At 27.2% G+C, this 17,131-nt stretch overlaps 1 long non-coding RNA gene across 1 annotated transcript in view; it reads left to right on the top strand.

Moving 5' to 3' along the window:
- The window catches only part of LOC136092138 (uncharacterized), a 21,006-nt gene extending 15,581 nt beyond the window's left edge, over positions 1-5,425 (top strand). The window contains exon 3 of the long non-coding RNA XR_010644225.1: positions 4,884-5,425. This is a non-coding gene — a long non-coding RNA (uncharacterized LOC136092138). The remainder of the gene's footprint in view (positions 1-4,883) is intronic.
- The last annotated feature ends 11,706 nt before the right edge of the window (positions 5,426-17,131 follow it).

Below are 17,131 nucleotides of genomic sequence, written 5' to 3'. Positions count from 1 at the left end.
TGGGGCATCATTTACCCAGATGGCCACTTTGATATATGGCTTCCTTTTTTTTTCTGTAACAAATGTTTCATGAGACAATTGCATGGCGGCATGTCAGATCAAGTTTAGTCAGCGGATTACTGTTGTAGTGATTGTGCCAATGGTTTTTTTTCTTCAAAAGTATTTTTTTGATTGGTTTACGTACGAATTAATATTGTTTGTTATAGTAATTATTGTTTACTGCTTATAATTTTATATTTGAGACAATAAATCTTTAAATCATTAATTGTTTGTGTTTAGTAACTATTGTGCGATAAAAAGAGGTTTAGTCACTATTTTTCACTTTTTACGTGAGGGCTGGAATAAAAATATACAAAATGAAAACTTTTACATAATCATATCTTATATCTATAAATTAGTATTTTCCCAATTATTAGTAAATTAATCAAAACCAAATCCCATCAGAATCCCTGGATAACGGCGGGAATAATAAAGTCATCACAAAAAAAAATAACGTTTGTACGAAAAATTTATAAAAAAAAGAACTTATAAAAATGAAACAAAATATAAAAATTACAAACGTCTTTTCGAGACAGTTATAAAGTATTCGAAAAAACAGTATTATACCAACCAATTACATAACTGCAAAAATGATGCACAAAAAATGTGGCGCATAATGAAAGAGGTGATAGGAAAAAAAAACATAAGCGCTAATGATCTTCCCAAAAAACTCATTATAAATAATTGTGAAATTACTAATGAAACGTTAATTTCTAATTCTTTCAATCATGAGTTTGTTAATACAGGCCCGAGTTTGGCTTCGAAAGTAAAAAACAGCAAAACTAGCTTCGAGTCATATTTGACCTCTAATAATGATCTCATGGAAAATAATAAGTTATCTGAACAAGAACTACTTGATGCTGTAAATTTATTAAAATCAAATAAAGGTAATGGAGTTGATGATGTAAGTAGCAATATAATAATTAAATCAATATTTTATTTAAAAACTCCGCTTTTGCACATTTTTAGTCTTTCTTTAGAACAAGGTATCTTTCCTGACAAACTAAAAGTGGCCAGGGTGATACCAGTTCTAAAATCTGGAGATGCAACTTATGTCACAAATTACAGACCTATTTCAATACTACCATGTTTTTCAAAAATACTAGAACATATTATGTATAAAAGATTGTACCATTTCTTAGATATTAATAACATCCTTTATAATAAACAATTCGGATTCAAAAACGGTCACTCCACTGATCAGGCCATTGCCTATCTTGTTCACGATATTCTTAAATCTTTTGATGAAAATAAATATACTTTAGGCGTGTTTATTGATCTCAGTAAGGCTTTTGACACTGTAAATCATAATATTTTATTAACCAAACTAAAAAACTATGGTATTAAACACTCGAACTTTAAATGGTTTAAAAGCTACCTGTCAAATAGACAGCAATACATTTCTCATAATTGCAGTAAAACTAACAATATGAATATAACTTGTGGAGTACCTCAAGGCTCTATATTAGGACCGCTCTTATTTCTAATATATATCAACGACTTAAGTAAATCTTGTAATATATTAGACTCAATCTTGTTTGCAGATGATACTAATCTATTTTATGCTCACAGTGACATAAAAATCTTATTTAAAACTGTAAACATAGAACTTCAATATCTTTCTAAATGGTTTAGAGCAAACAAATTATCTCTAAATGTAATAAAAACAAAATATACTTTTTTCCATCGCTATCATGAAAGAGACAAAATTCCATTAAAACTTCCAAATCTTTGTATTAACAATTATGAAATAAAAAGAGAGGTATCATTAAAATTTCTAGGCGTACTCCTGGACGAAAATGTAACTTGGAGATGTCAGATAAAATATATTGAAGGTAAAATATCAAGGAACATCGGCATGCTATATAGGGCAAAACCATTTTTATATCTAAGTTGTTTAAAACTCTTATATTTCTCCTTTATTCATTCCTATCTTAATTACGCTAGCATTGCATGGTGTAGTACCAATAAAAATAAATTGAAAAAACTCTTTAATATGCAAAAACATGCTATCAGAATTATATCCAATAAAAGCCGCTATACACCTTCTCGACCCTTATTTATTAACTTAAATATACTAAATATCTACCAAATAAATATTTATCATCTCCTAATTTTTATGTTCAAAATTAATTAAAGTATCATTCCAAAAATATTTAACCCGTTATTCAAAATAAAGGAAAACAAATATCTAACTAGATATTCAAATAACAGATATATACAGCCCAAAAGTTATTATGCAGCAACTGATTTTTCAATTTCAATAAGAGGACCAAAGGCATGGAATAAAATACTTTCAACTGAACTTAAAACTCTAACAATGCTTAATGAGTTTAAGACAAAACTAAAACAGCTATTAATAAAGAATGATTTACCACAAAACTATTTCTGAAATTACATTGTGATTTATCTATCAAATACATGAAAAGTATATTAATTTTAGAAAAAGACTGAATCAAATTTATTTATGTCCTAATATATATATTTTTATATATATGTTTTTGTTTTTTGCTAAGCCTATAGCGCTTCTAGCTAATTTTTCACTTTTCATTTTTTTTTCTTTTCTTTTTACCACTTTTGTACATTTGTTTATTTTATAAAATTAATGAAGTTTCTTATTTTAAAATTAACCTTTATATTTACGGAATTTATAAAGGGGCTTGGTGATAAGACATATTAGTCTTCTTCTCGCCCCTGCTATATTTATATTTTGTTAGTAAATTACGGAATGTATATTTTTAAACGGCAAAAAAAAAAAAAAAAAAAAAAAAAAAGTATTTTTACTAAAAAACAGGAAGTTTATTTTATTTTTTTATAATGCCATTTACCTACAAACGAAAAGCAGGCCGAGGAACAGCAACGGTAGATAAAATGTAGCGATCTGCATATCTGGAACAAAAAAGATAAATAAAATTGGTCGCTAAAGAGTCAAAAGTACTTCTCTTGTTGTTAAAAAGGGTTTGTTACTTTTAAATCTAATGTCTCAGATACTTTTAAATTTGTATATATCCAAATTTAAAAGTATCTGAGACATTCAAATTGTTTACATATATGTAAAGCTCCATATTTTTAATAGTAACCAAGAAGTTGTACTTATTTGATTTCAAAAAAGGAGTTCAGGTATATTTTTTGTCTTGGTCCTGAAGATGAAGGTTGCCTTACTTATAATGCACAGTTACGCATAATTTGAAACTTCTACAAATTTGGAGTGAATTACACATTACTTAAAAGGATTGATCTAAATCAAGTTTTGAAAAAAATTGCACATTTAGCATAAGAAAACTTGAAGTAACAAGCATTAGCATGGGGCCACATCATTAAAAAGAATATATTACAAATTTAATTTATAATATATTCTTTTTTAAATATAAAAGATTTATGAATGGTATGATTTTCACTCTTCAGGAATAATATAGAGTTTGAGAAACTTTGCTACCAACAGGCGTCAAAATCATTAATTTGATTTTAAGAACTGGAAGCTTGTAAAAACTCAATAACATTAAAGAACTTTTTTTTATAAATATGTTTCTTTTTAGTAAGTTAAAGTTGACCTAAAGTAAACAATTTCATCTTAAACTTCTTTTTTCTTTTTTTTTTCCGTTTCAAATATAAAGAAAGCCGCTTTCAAATATGATACTGCTAACTTAAAGATAAATACAAAAATGTAGTTATAATTACATATTATAGACAAATTACTGATAGATAAAAATTAGAAAGTTGAAAAAATAATGTTTTTTCTTTTTTTAATTATCTAAAAATATTATAGAATTCAAGCTTTTGTATTAATAAACACAAATGTGTTCCTAATGCATATTATTGTAAAATCAGATTGCTCCAACAAATCTTTCAATATCTCATAAGAATTATAATATTTATAACATTTATGAATAATAAAACAATCTCTTCAAAAAAACTTGTTAATTTATTATGTTTTAGCCTAAACAAAGATGTTATTAATGTTATTTATTTCATAAACATTTATCCCTCCAAGCTCAAAAGCTCAAAAAAGTAGATTTGCAATAGTGTATTAGATGGGCATTTATTATAAAACGGCTTAAATATTTAATCGGATCGGAAATTCCCTCGAAAACTTTACTGTATTTAAAAGAATTTTGGATAAATGAAAAATAATTTAGTTTTTAAAAAATTTTATTTCTTATTTTTACTTGCTTCAAACGCAATTTAAATGCTTGTTAAATTTCTCTTGTTAAATCTCAAATGCTTGTTAAATCTCAAAATACTCTTTCAATTATATTTGTTTATTATATAGGTTTCTAAATAATGTAATACAGAAAAATTGTAGTAAATTACCTACTTCTGTTAAAAATTTTAAAAGCTTTAAGGGCAAGGTGTCACATTATAAAGAGTTATAAAAAATAGCATATGTTCAGTTGTTGGTATTCAGAAAAATTTTGTTCGCTCTAAACCATTAATTTTAGTTTTTTATTTTATTTGTAGCGTTTAAGCTTTTCAAATTTATTTGTTAACTTAATTATTGTTACCCTTTTAAATAACTAAAGACTAAAACAAAGTTAAAACAGGATAGCGACAAGTTTAAAAACATTTTGTCTAAGGTAAATTAAACCGTAATTTTTGCAATAAAAATTGGTTTTGAATAAACTTACAAACTTTTTTTCCTGAGCCTTAATTAAAGTTATTGTTATTATTGTTAATATTGTTTTTATCATCATTACTATTGCTATAAAAAGAATATTCATTTTTTAAAATACTTATTGTTATTGTATTAAAATAGCTGTCATTACTAGTAGTAATATTTAGTGCACTTTGAAACGTTTCTTAACAAATAAAACCTAAAGGTTTTTTAACTATAAATTTTTTTATAGAATCTTTCCGAATGTTTAAGGAAACAGAAATAAAGAATAACCAGTTGCTGGCTGTTTTAGCTAATCTTCCAGAAAGTTACGAGTTATTATTTGATTTTAAAGCAACACAATTTTTAAACGAATGGGCAAGTATAATTCATTTGACAATTGACGGAGATAACAGTAAATACGGGGATAGAACGCCAGGAGTATGGGTATCACCTAGTAACAAGTTATATTTTGAATCAGCAATAAATGGCACAATTAACTCAGGCTTTTATGCAAATATGATATACCCGTTAAATGAGTGGATACAAGTAAAAGTATCACAGTATAAGTCTTTAAGTAAATATATATATGCAGTTGAAGTTGCAAACAATGTAATATATAGTACGCAGAATGATCTGGCAATGAATTTTAAAAACATAAAGCTATTCTTGGGAAATCCTTGGTCTCTTGCTCAGCCTGGTTTTATTAGAAATTTGTCAATCTTAAACACCTGTGCAGGTAAAAATTAAAAACAACTTATATTTAAAGTAGTAGTTACTCAATTCTCAACAGAACCGTTAAGTTATGTATTTAGGATAACTTTTTTATACTATTTGTAAATTTTATGAAAAACGTTTAAAGAATTGCTTTTGACTTCAAATTTGTAGTACTAAATAGTTTAATTAATATTTAATTATTTTATGTAATTATTTTTATGTAACTACTGTTTTGTCAAGCCATTGTTCAGCAATGAGGTTATTTCATGTACAACAGTTTTTATAAAACTGAGAAAGATATTTTAATAAATCCTTATAATAATTTAAAAAAATACCTTTCAAAATTAAAATTTTTAAAAGTGAAATTCTAGTTACATGCAAAAATTATTTTTAGATTTAGATTTTTAGAGTTTAATTTTAAAAATTACTATGAAATTTACAGCTTCTAAAAATCTATAAAAATGGCATTTGAGGTGAACATAGTTGTATAAAAAGTGCAATGAAACAGGTGAATCGGAAGTTATCGGTCAAATCCGAATTCAATTATTTGAGCATAATAATTTGCTTTTTGGTTTTATACGTAGGAAAAAACGTTCTTTTAAATATAAACTTTAATATTTGAAACACAATTATTTAAAATAAGGTTAAATATATCTGAACAAAAATCTTTTCGAAAGCGACTCATATGTTTTTTGTAAATAAACCAAATATAAAAAAAACAACCGTAAATTATCTCGAAAAGAAAGGATTTGCTCGAAGTACGATGTTTGATAACCTAAAACAACTTGAAACTGTTCAATCCTACTCTGGTCGTTCAACATCCTGAACAAGAGAAAAGAAAGCCGAATTTTAAATTTGGCTTTCTTTTTAAGTTTTAAATTCGGTGTAAATCAAAGAGTCGTCAGTTAAAAAAAATGAATATTAGATATAAAAAATGTGAAAAGACTTCAAAATACATTTTAAAACAACAATTAGGCAAAAAAAAAGAAGCAGGAAACTAGTTAACTAACTCTAAAGCACAAAATTGCTTCTGTTCATCAAATACGAAAAATACTTTTGTTTTGCTGGGGACAACATGCCTAGAAATTTTGGATACTGCGCAAACAACAACAAAAAAAAACTGAAAACATCTTCGTTTTGTAGGAAAAGAGAAATTATCAAAAACTTATTTATGTGCATAGCCATATCTAACGGTGGTATGTCCGAGCCATTGTTTCGCATTTCCAAGGCTGTAGCAATTGATTCATCAATCTATATTGATGAATATTCAGAAAAACGACTTCTTCGATTCTTTAACAAGTATTATGAAGCCTTTAACTATATATTTTGGCAAGGTTTAGCAAGTTCTCATTATTCAAAAAATTCTCTAAGTTGGACGGAATAATATGTCTTTTATATTGATAAAGAGTCCAATCCCCCAAATGCTCGTCAAGCACGACCAATTTAAAACTTTTGGGGACATATGGCAGAGAAGGTTTACGAGAAAGATTAGCGAACTTCAACAGAGCAAGTTATGATTGATCGAATTAAAATAAAACTACAAGAAATCGATTTAATTTTTTTTCAGCCGTTTATAAAAGGCGTCAGAGGTGCTTATAAAAGGCGCAAAGGCGCCTATAAAAGTATTTTATATATATATATGTATATATATATATATATATATATATATATATATATACATATATATATAAATATATATATATATATATATATATATATATATATATATATATATATATATATATATATATATATATATATATATATATATATATATATATGTATATATATATATACATATATATATATAAATGAAACTTAAAGTACCATAGAAAAAACAACTTTTTCTATGGTACTTTAAGTTTCATGCCATATATATATATATATATATATATATATATATATATATATATATATATATATATATATATATATATATATATATATATATATATATATATATATATATATATATATATATATATATATATGTATATATATATATTTATAAATATATATATTTATAAATATGTATATATATATTTATATATATATATATATATATATTCATATATATATATATATATATATATATATATATATATATATATATATATATATATATATATATATATACATATATATATATATATATATATATGTATATATATATATATATATATATATATAAATATAGGTATATATTTCAATGCTGAAAGTGTTCAAAACTTTTACAATCTTGTTGATAAAGTCTACGAAAAAGTAAATTTGGCACACCATCTTGATCGATAACAGCTTGCATATATTTCATCAGTATAGTTATTTTAATTTTAATATTTCATTTAAATATATAAACAAAACTGGTTTTGATTAGTTTTTTTAAATTTGAGTAAACTATTAGAATTAGTACCAGCAACTTCATTCTTGATGTGTTGAAAAGATTTTTTTGACTACATATTTCATACGCATTTTTTTTAAGTTGTATTCTTGTTTTACCAAATCCTATTTCTTGAAGACGAAATAATGCACTTTCGACCTAGTTTACGTTTTGGTGAACTATTCTTTCTCGTTAACCAGTCTCGGAGAGTTCTTTGAGGAGCGTTATAATCTCGCAATGAATATAACAGAATATAGAGCCTTTTTCAAATCCTCTGTTTTCCCTTTTGCCCTAATAGTTAGTTTTTTAGGTTTAGTCTTTCTAAAGAGAACAAAAATAATATGAAATATTTTCTAGCAAAATTTTTTAAATTAATCGAAAAATCAACATTGCATTTGTCAAGTGACAGCAAAAGCATTTATAAAATCTTTAAGTTTAAAACAATAAAATAAATAAGGTTGTGAAAAAATAACAATAACAAAAGTACATTCAAAAGGAAAAGGTATTCCCTAAACAGTCATTTTTACGTTAACTGATGCAATTAGCATAGCAATTTAAATAATATTTTTAAAGAATTTAAAAATTTACGTTTTTTGTTTCATTTTTTTAAACTTTAACATTAAACTACACTAGTTTAAAGTAAACTTGAGAGAAAAATATTAAGTTACAAGCTTCGAGTGCAAATACAACACATATATACACAAAATCCCAATATCAAAAATCAAAACCAACATGTGGGTTTATTAGCCCAATCCAGTCTGGCGATATTGGCCAGATATAAATATTTTATGTAAAACGGTTTTTTTTTGTCTACATTGTGAACGTTGCTTACTTTCAAAAATCATATAATGTATTGGGCACATGAACAAACAACAATAGCAATAAAACATTGATTGTTTTGACCAAGTATAAATAGAATTAATACTTTTTTGATCAATGATAAAAAAGAATGGTCTAAAAGCACGCACTCTAGACTGTATAGAATAATAGCGAATGACACAAATCACAATAAAATGGACAAAAGATCGGAAGATATGATGTTTTATAACAAAAAAATGTTTTATCTAAGAAGTTTCGACAATGTTTTCTAAATTGCACCACTAAACATTTTTTAACCCAACTTTAAAAAATGAAATAGCGGTGTAAGCCGCCGGTGGTTTTAGACTACTCTACCCTATATATTTGTGTGTATATATATATATATATTTGTGTGTATATATATATATATATTGTGTGTATATATATATATATATATATATATATATATATATATATATATATATATATATATATATATATATGTATATAGAATAATATAATAGGCTTTAATAGCTACATATATATTTATTTTGAGTATATATATATATATATTTATTTATATTTATATATATATCTATATATATAAATAAATCTATATCTATAAATATATATATATATATATATATATATATATACATATATATACATATATATATATATATATACATATATATATATATATATATATATATATATATATATATATATATATATATATATATATATATATATATATATATATATATATATATATATATATATAGATTTATATATATCTATATCTATATCTATATCTATATCCATATCTATCTATCTATCTATCTATCTATCTATCTATCTATCTATCTATCTATCTATCTATATATATATATATATATATATATATATATATATATATATATATATATATATGTATATATATATATATATGCAGTTATTAAAGTAATAATATATTGATTGCTTAACTTTCTCAAACGGTGAACTATTATGAGAAATTATATTGATAATTAATCTAATAAAATTTAGATTTAATCTTGTATAATTTGTTAAGTTTAATTGGTTCAGTTTTATATATGAAAACAGGGGCTACTAGAAAGTAAGTTGTGAAAACATGAGAGTGCATTGAATAAAGTTGTGGTACACAAATTTACTTGGTGATAAAAATTCTGATTAAGTTGTAGAACTATTAAAAGTCAAGACAAATCAGGGTCATCACGTTAACCCTGCTACAAGCATCATGTAATTCAGTACTACATGCCCTATTTTCTTCTGTCTTGTATGATTTGTTTTTTTAGGTAAAGGCTTGGAGAAATAAACTTAAAATTAAAATTCTGCTATCATGGTGCTTTTGGTTGTGCAAAGGATATAGATTTATCTTTATATTTTCACTCGTGCTGTGGAGATCTTAACTACATCCGATAACTGTCTTATAAAAGGCCTCCTTGCAAACACTTTGAGGGTAAGCAGAATAATCCTGCTAACCAGTCTTGCAACTCCTCCTCGTCAATTAGGCTGGCGTAGATGTAAATCTATGTCACATCGTGACCTGCTGAAGATTGAGAATGCTAGAACTTCTTGACTCTGCTTATAGATTTTTGCTTGTTCCTCCTTGATAGTGATTATGTTTATTGCGCTTTTATCTCTTAGTGAGGGTACTATTCTCAAACTCAGTTTAATTTTTGTATGGTCGGCTGTTGTAAATTTTCCAAACTCTGTTGTGGCTCTCAGAGAGACTGATTCCATCAACATCTTCAACATCATATTAGAGTTTTAATAATCGAAATAACTTTAAAATCATATAACAAACACTATAATCATATATATCAGAGTATTGGCAGTGCTCTGTTACTGTTATTGCTTTTTTTGTGGATTATGTTACTATTATTTCTTTTTGATTGCATTGTCAAAGCCACATAAGAAGCATTAAGTTGAAGCTTAAGGTTAGTTAGCAGGATTGAGACAACTACAGAGCTAATTAATTAGGATGCTGTGTTTTATCTATGAATGACTCAATTTCTGTTAAAACTAACAATTTCAAAAGTTAAAAAAAATGTGCACCAGACTTTCTTACTTTTTGTAAAACTAATTTAAATTTGGCTATTTCTTCTTCAGCTCTCAGCTTTACTGGCTGCTTTGATTTGCATAGACTAATATGCTTGGGTTTGGCATATACTTATGTATCCATTAAAATATTTATCCAAAAATCAGGTTTGAATTATTTGACTATTTTTTTAAGTACTAACGCGTAGCACCTCTTCATTTTTTCGCTTTATTTTTTATTCTTTATTATTCTCTTTGTTCTCAAAAATGCACTCTTTTAGATGTAACTTCTGATCAAATAGAAAATGCCCTTTTTATTTGCCTTTCTGCAAATATTGTTTTTATTGGTAACTTTAATGCTCATCACACTGAATGGCAAGACTTTAACAATACTAACCCTGCATTGTACAAAAAATTTTTATTTCTGCATTTTTCAATCTCTTAACCAAATAGTTAATTTCGTGAACTATTTTTTAGACAACTCCATTCATTTATTTTTATTTTTTGATTTGTTGCTTAACTTTGATCTTAAATTGTGTTTAGTTACTTCATGTTCTTCTTGAGGTGGTTCCAGCCATGCAATGGTGTCTATAAATCTTTTATTTCGTACTTCTGACTCGCACTTCGCAGATATATAAGTTTTTATTCCGCTTTGTTGGTTCTGAGCCAAACCTTATTCTATTAAATCGTTTTTGCATTTTTATGTAAGTACTTTATTTATGTCTGCTCATATTCCAAAAGAATAACACTTCTGATAATAACGCCAGTTTATTATTGCCAGAAACCTGTGTAGAAAGGTGTTGGCTGTTGCTAAGTTTCGTTATTTCCAGTTCACTAAATTTGTATTTTATCTTAGATGTTAGGCTCTAGAGAACTTTGAAATTGCTTTATTAATGTCATTACCAAATGTTGAGCATTCTATTTCTAATTCATAGGTCTGATCTTATTACCTCTTCCAAGGATGAGGCTGAACTACTTTTAAAGCATTTTTTTTTAAATTCGACTATTGAATTTAATGGATATGCTCTTCCTGTTCCAGTTGAACAAAAAGAGATTCTATTATTCCAGTTAAACAGGTTACCCCTTTTTAGACATCCAAATCACTCCGGCTTCCATAGCTAAAATCCTTTCTTGGTTTTATTCTTCAACGACTTGTGGTTCAGACAACATTTCTATCATAGTCTTAAAAAGAGTGTTCTCTCAAACTCTCTTCAATTCTCTCTAAACTATTTAGTAAACGCTTAAATGTGCCTTGTTTTTCTACCTGGTCGAAAATGGCATCTATGGTTATAGTTTATAAAAAGCTTGCTTCATACGGTATATCTGCATAGGTTTTGAGATTATAAAATCATTTCTTTCAAACCGCTTTATTAAAGGTAAACACTCTTTTGCATTTTAGTAACTAATTGTGTACCTTAAGTTCTATTCTTTGTTCTAAGTTAGTATTGCTTTTTATCTAAATAATTTTCATGACAATCTTACACCTAATGTGTCTCTAATTATTGACAGCTTAATTTTATTCTTGTCTTGACAAAAGTCATCGTGAGTCTGATCTCACTTCTGTAACCGTTTGGGACTTGCCATATATTGTGGATTTTATATTGTGGATTTTAGCTCCAACAAATTTATTACAAACAACTATCGCAATACTGTCGACATTGGTTTTTCATTCACTACTGACCTCTACTAAAACTCATTCTCGCTTGAATCGTCATTTAGTAAAATGTCATTTTTTTTATGTATCTATCTCTTCCTGCCTTGAAAATTTTGTAACTCTATCCACTCTTTAGGCATTCCTGAATCATACAACCTATAACTTTTTAAGTGTTCTGTAAATATTTTCCTTGCTTTTTAACTCTTCTTCAATTTCCAAGTACTCTAACTTAATAGCGGTTGCTTGAAGTCATGTTGGGATTGAGTTTGAATTAAAAAAAAAGAAAGATAAAAAATTTTATAAAAAAAAAAAGACAAATGTTGTAAAAACTAACGCGACAAGCAGAACAGATTAGAAAAAAAACCTTTTACAAAAGGAAAAAAAAAAGTCATAGAAATAGGCTAAAATAGAGAAATAATAAATATAGTTAATAGCTTTAAAACTATTACAGGTCAAAAATATAAACAGTCTTGACAACAAGCTTAATGTTAGTTGTTCGACTGAGGTATAGCGGTAACCCACATCAACGATGCGATGAAGAATCTTGCAAATAATAAAGCTGAGAAATTTAGGCATTGTCCAAATATTGTCTAAACATCCACACTAAAACTGCATTTGAAGTAAAAAAGGTTACAAATAAGTTAACATTAAAACAACACATAAAAAAAAAAAAAAAAAACTTAACTCGATGGTAAATAAACAAAAATGACTAATCAATAAAACATAGCGAAACAAAAAACATAGAGGCATAAAAAGATATATACATACATACATATATATGTATAAAAACATATAAAAAGAAAAAATCAAAATGGATACCGTAATACGGGGTACGACGTCATTTTTGTTAAATAACCCAGCTGGCACGGGGACGTACAAAAAAGGTACAATGAACGTTCAAACTTAACATCTCACACGCGTTCTAAACTGATTCTAGATAAGACGCTCAATGAAGTTCTTATCTAGAATCAGTTTATACAAACGTTTAAAAGACTTTGTGAAACGTCTTAAATAAGACTTTCCGTTTTTGTACAGTTATACAAAATTGGCCTAGAATAGACTTTTTTTAAACGTTCGAAAGAAGTTCTGAACATCTTTTGAACGTTTAATAGACATTTGTTATAAAATGAGCGTATTAAAGCAATCAAAGAGTTAGAAAGGTTTTTGGGATAAAAATTTAACATTCAGTTATCATAAAAGATACGGCAGCCCGTGCGCCATATTAATTAAAACTCAAAACTAAAAATATACACAAGGTAAAAGCAAGTCAAATTACAAATTTAAAAAATATTATAAAACTGTCACCGTAGTTTAGTTAGCTTTTACATATGTGAAGGCTAAATGAACTTTTATTGTTAAGTTATTGTTATTATTAAGTAATTATATTTTAACAAAAAAAAGACAACGTATTTTTATGCGTAATATAATAGCTTATTTTTAACAGTGAAACTAATAAATCAATTAGTTTTATAGTCAGTTTTTTAAAGATTAAAAAAAAAACAATCCTTTCATTAAGAGATCATATTTAAGAATGTGAAAAATGTTGAGTTTTTTCTACAACCTATAGAGTAAAACCGGGTCAAGCCGCACACAATATCATTCCGCACACTGATCAAAATTATCAAGTAAAAACTAAACGGATATGGCCATGAAAAAAATAAAAATAGATTCAAATACAGAACAATCACCTCTATTCGAATTGATAAAATTATATGCCAATTAATCTCTAATTTTTCTTTTTTATGCAAGTTTAACGGGGAGTCAAAATTTTTTATATATTTTTTATCGTTGCGAACAAAATAGCGCTTGAACCGAAACTGATACAAAAAATAATTTTTGCACTATCTTGTTGGAAATTTATATTTTAATTCTGATAGTATGATTCTTTTATGCAGCTAGAACAATAAGTTAAATAAAACATGAAAAAGTAAAAAAAAGCTCTTTTTTCTGATAAAACCGTTTTTCGCAAGTGACTAAACGCTTATCTTTATCTAATTAACTTAGTATTAATTCCGGTTTAATTATAAATGAATAAGAATTTTATTTGTTAATATAATAGACTCTTATTCATTTAAAACCAACTATTATATTATTTCTCAATATAATCATCACTTACTCAAATTCAATTTAACTCAGTCACTTTAAAATGTTAACTAAAAAAACAAGAGCATACAAGGAAGACAATATACTAACCACATCAACTGATATGAAAGAAAATAAAACATCACTGAGAAAAGCTGCATTCAAAAATAGCTTGTCCTGCTGCCAAGTAGGGTACTTCTTTTTAGGCAAATGCTAAGAGATGCCAACTCCGACTTAAGACACCCCCTGCCTTGCGACTCGTGGTTGAGTAAAGGCTAGAGATGGTGTCTCGATAAAAATACTCATCTCGGGCAGATGTTAAAAGCATCCAACATCGTCTTGTAGAAGGCCTCCTAGGCAAAGACTCAAGGGGTAAACAGATTCAATCTGTTGACCAGCCTTGCACCCTTTCTTCATCTATTAGGCTGGCGCAGATGTATTTTTAATACATTGTTTACAGTTTAGAATGTTGAATGCTGGATCTTCTAAACTCATTGCATGGGTTTTGCTTGTATCTCTGTTTTTATGACTAGGCAACTCATTCTATATCTCCTAATGAAGGTACAGCTCTAAAACTCAGTTTTATGGTTCTGAGACCGGCTGGTAGTCAGGTTTGCCGAAATTTGTAGTAACTCTCAGAGATGCTGATTCTATCAATAGCTGAAAAACATTAAAGTATTAACAGTGCCATGTTGCGCATGGATGGTGACCATGTTTGGACATTTGGTGTGCATTGCTGAGGCCACATTTAGAGCCCTTTGTCACGGGTTAGGGTTTATTACCAGTAATGAGGCAATTGCTTGGGCTATTAAACAGTGTTTTGAGTAATATCTACGCTTTGAGTCAAGTTCTTTAAGAAATTTGAAAACGAATAACGTGCCAAAAACTATAAAATACAAAAAATCATCATCACCAAGCTCTCTAAATCTATCATTCACTTATATTCGTAGTCATTCAAGTAACTTTTTCTCTGTTGAACCTTATCTCTTGCAAAGTTAACCAGATCTATTTGCTTTTTGTGAGTCTAATTTGAGCTCAGCTGTCTCATCTTGTGATCTTAGTGTTGATGGTTATCTTCCTTTAATTCGTAAAGACTCTAATAGTTATATGCTTGTTCTAGGCATTTACATTCGTGAGAATTAACCCAATTGCCGTGAAACTAGGTTTGAATCCACAGATTATTCTTTTGTGTGCTTTCATTTAGCACTACTTCACTCTATTGCCTTTCTCTTTGTTCTATATCGCTCTTATTTATCTCAAGACTGCACTCTTTTTTATGTTATTTCTGATTATATTGACCACGCCCTCTCTCTTTATCCATCAGCTAATATCGTTATCGTCAGTGACTTTAATACTCACTACACTGAATGTCTTGACTCTAGTGTCAGTATCTCTGCAGGCATTAGAGCGTATAACTTTTATTTTTCTCAATCCCTAACTCAAATAGTCAACTATCCAACTCGCTTTCCAGACAACCCAAATCATTTACCTTCTCTACTTAACTTATGTCTTGTTTCTTATCCTGGTCAGTGCTCAATTTTTCCACATTCATTTAGTTTTTTCTGATGACGGTTTGATCTCTCTAAAACTATTATCTCATTATTCTTTATCATCTGAATCCCCCTATCATCGTACCTCTTATACCTACCTTAAAGCTGACTGGGATTCTTTCCGTAATCTTCTTTGTGATGGTCCTTGGGTAGAAATCTTTCGTCTTCCTGTCGATATATGTGCTTCTTACGTAACTTCGTGGATTTAGGCTGTAATGGAATCTTTTATTCCCAATCAACAATTCCAGATCAAGTCTCACTCTTCTTCATGGGTTTCTTCACATTTTGCTGCTGTAATCACCAATCGAACTCATTACTTCCATATCTATCAGCAAAAAAATTCTCCAGAAAATAGATGTCTGTTTATTACTGCTAGAAACCATTGTAAAAAGGTTTTGTCTAACGCCAAAGCCCGCTATTCTCAGGTCATGAAATCTCGTATTTCATCACAAAAATTAGGCTTTAGTGATCTCCGAAGAATTTTTAATAGTATTATTAATAAGGGCAAATCTGTTATTCTACCTCTCTTGTATAATTCAGACTTTGTCACCTCACCTAAAGACAAAGCTAAATTGTTTGCTAAGAACTTTTCATCAATATCATCTTTCGATTCCATTTCAACAAAATTGATAAAGATTATTATTGGATATGAGGTCTCATTTTCAAAACGCACTAAGACCGAGTAAGCTGATGTATCAGCACTCTTTTGCATTTTCTACCTATATAATATATATATATATATATATATATATATATATATATATATATATATATATATATATATATATATATATATATTATATATACTACATTGGTAAAGCATGCAAAAGAGTATTAAATAAAGGTTAAAGTTGATATATAACTAAGATATATTAACTATAGGTTAAAGTTGAAGCAGCAATTTATTTTTTAAGTATATGCAGATAACAAAAACAAGCTTGCAAAAGTAAAAAAAAGAAAGATCCATTAAATATGATAACAATACCAAACAACAAATACAAATTTTCCATTTTAAATATACTATTCAGAATTTGTATAGATGATATTCTTTTTAAATTCCTTGGTTTATTTTTCGGCGATATATCTTTTCTTGTCATAGAATATACAATGACAATTTCATTGTCATTCTCAATGCAACTAAAGCATAGAACAAACAAATTCGTAATTAAAAAGCCGAAAATTTTAAACAGATCAGATTAGTTGTTAGTGGCAAAACAAACAGCTTTTTGTTTATTGGTATTTAGGTTATACAAACAAAGAAT

The sequence above is a fragment of the Hydra vulgaris genome, chromosome 15, assembly GCF_038396675.1.
Source record: "Hydra vulgaris chromosome 15, alternate assembly HydraT2T_AEP".
Taxonomy (NCBI): Eukaryota; Metazoa; Cnidaria; class Hydrozoa; order Anthoathecata; family Hydridae; genus Hydra; species Hydra vulgaris.
The sequence above is the reverse complement of the archived record's forward strand: the minus strand, read 5'-3'. Positions and strand labels throughout refer to the sequence as shown.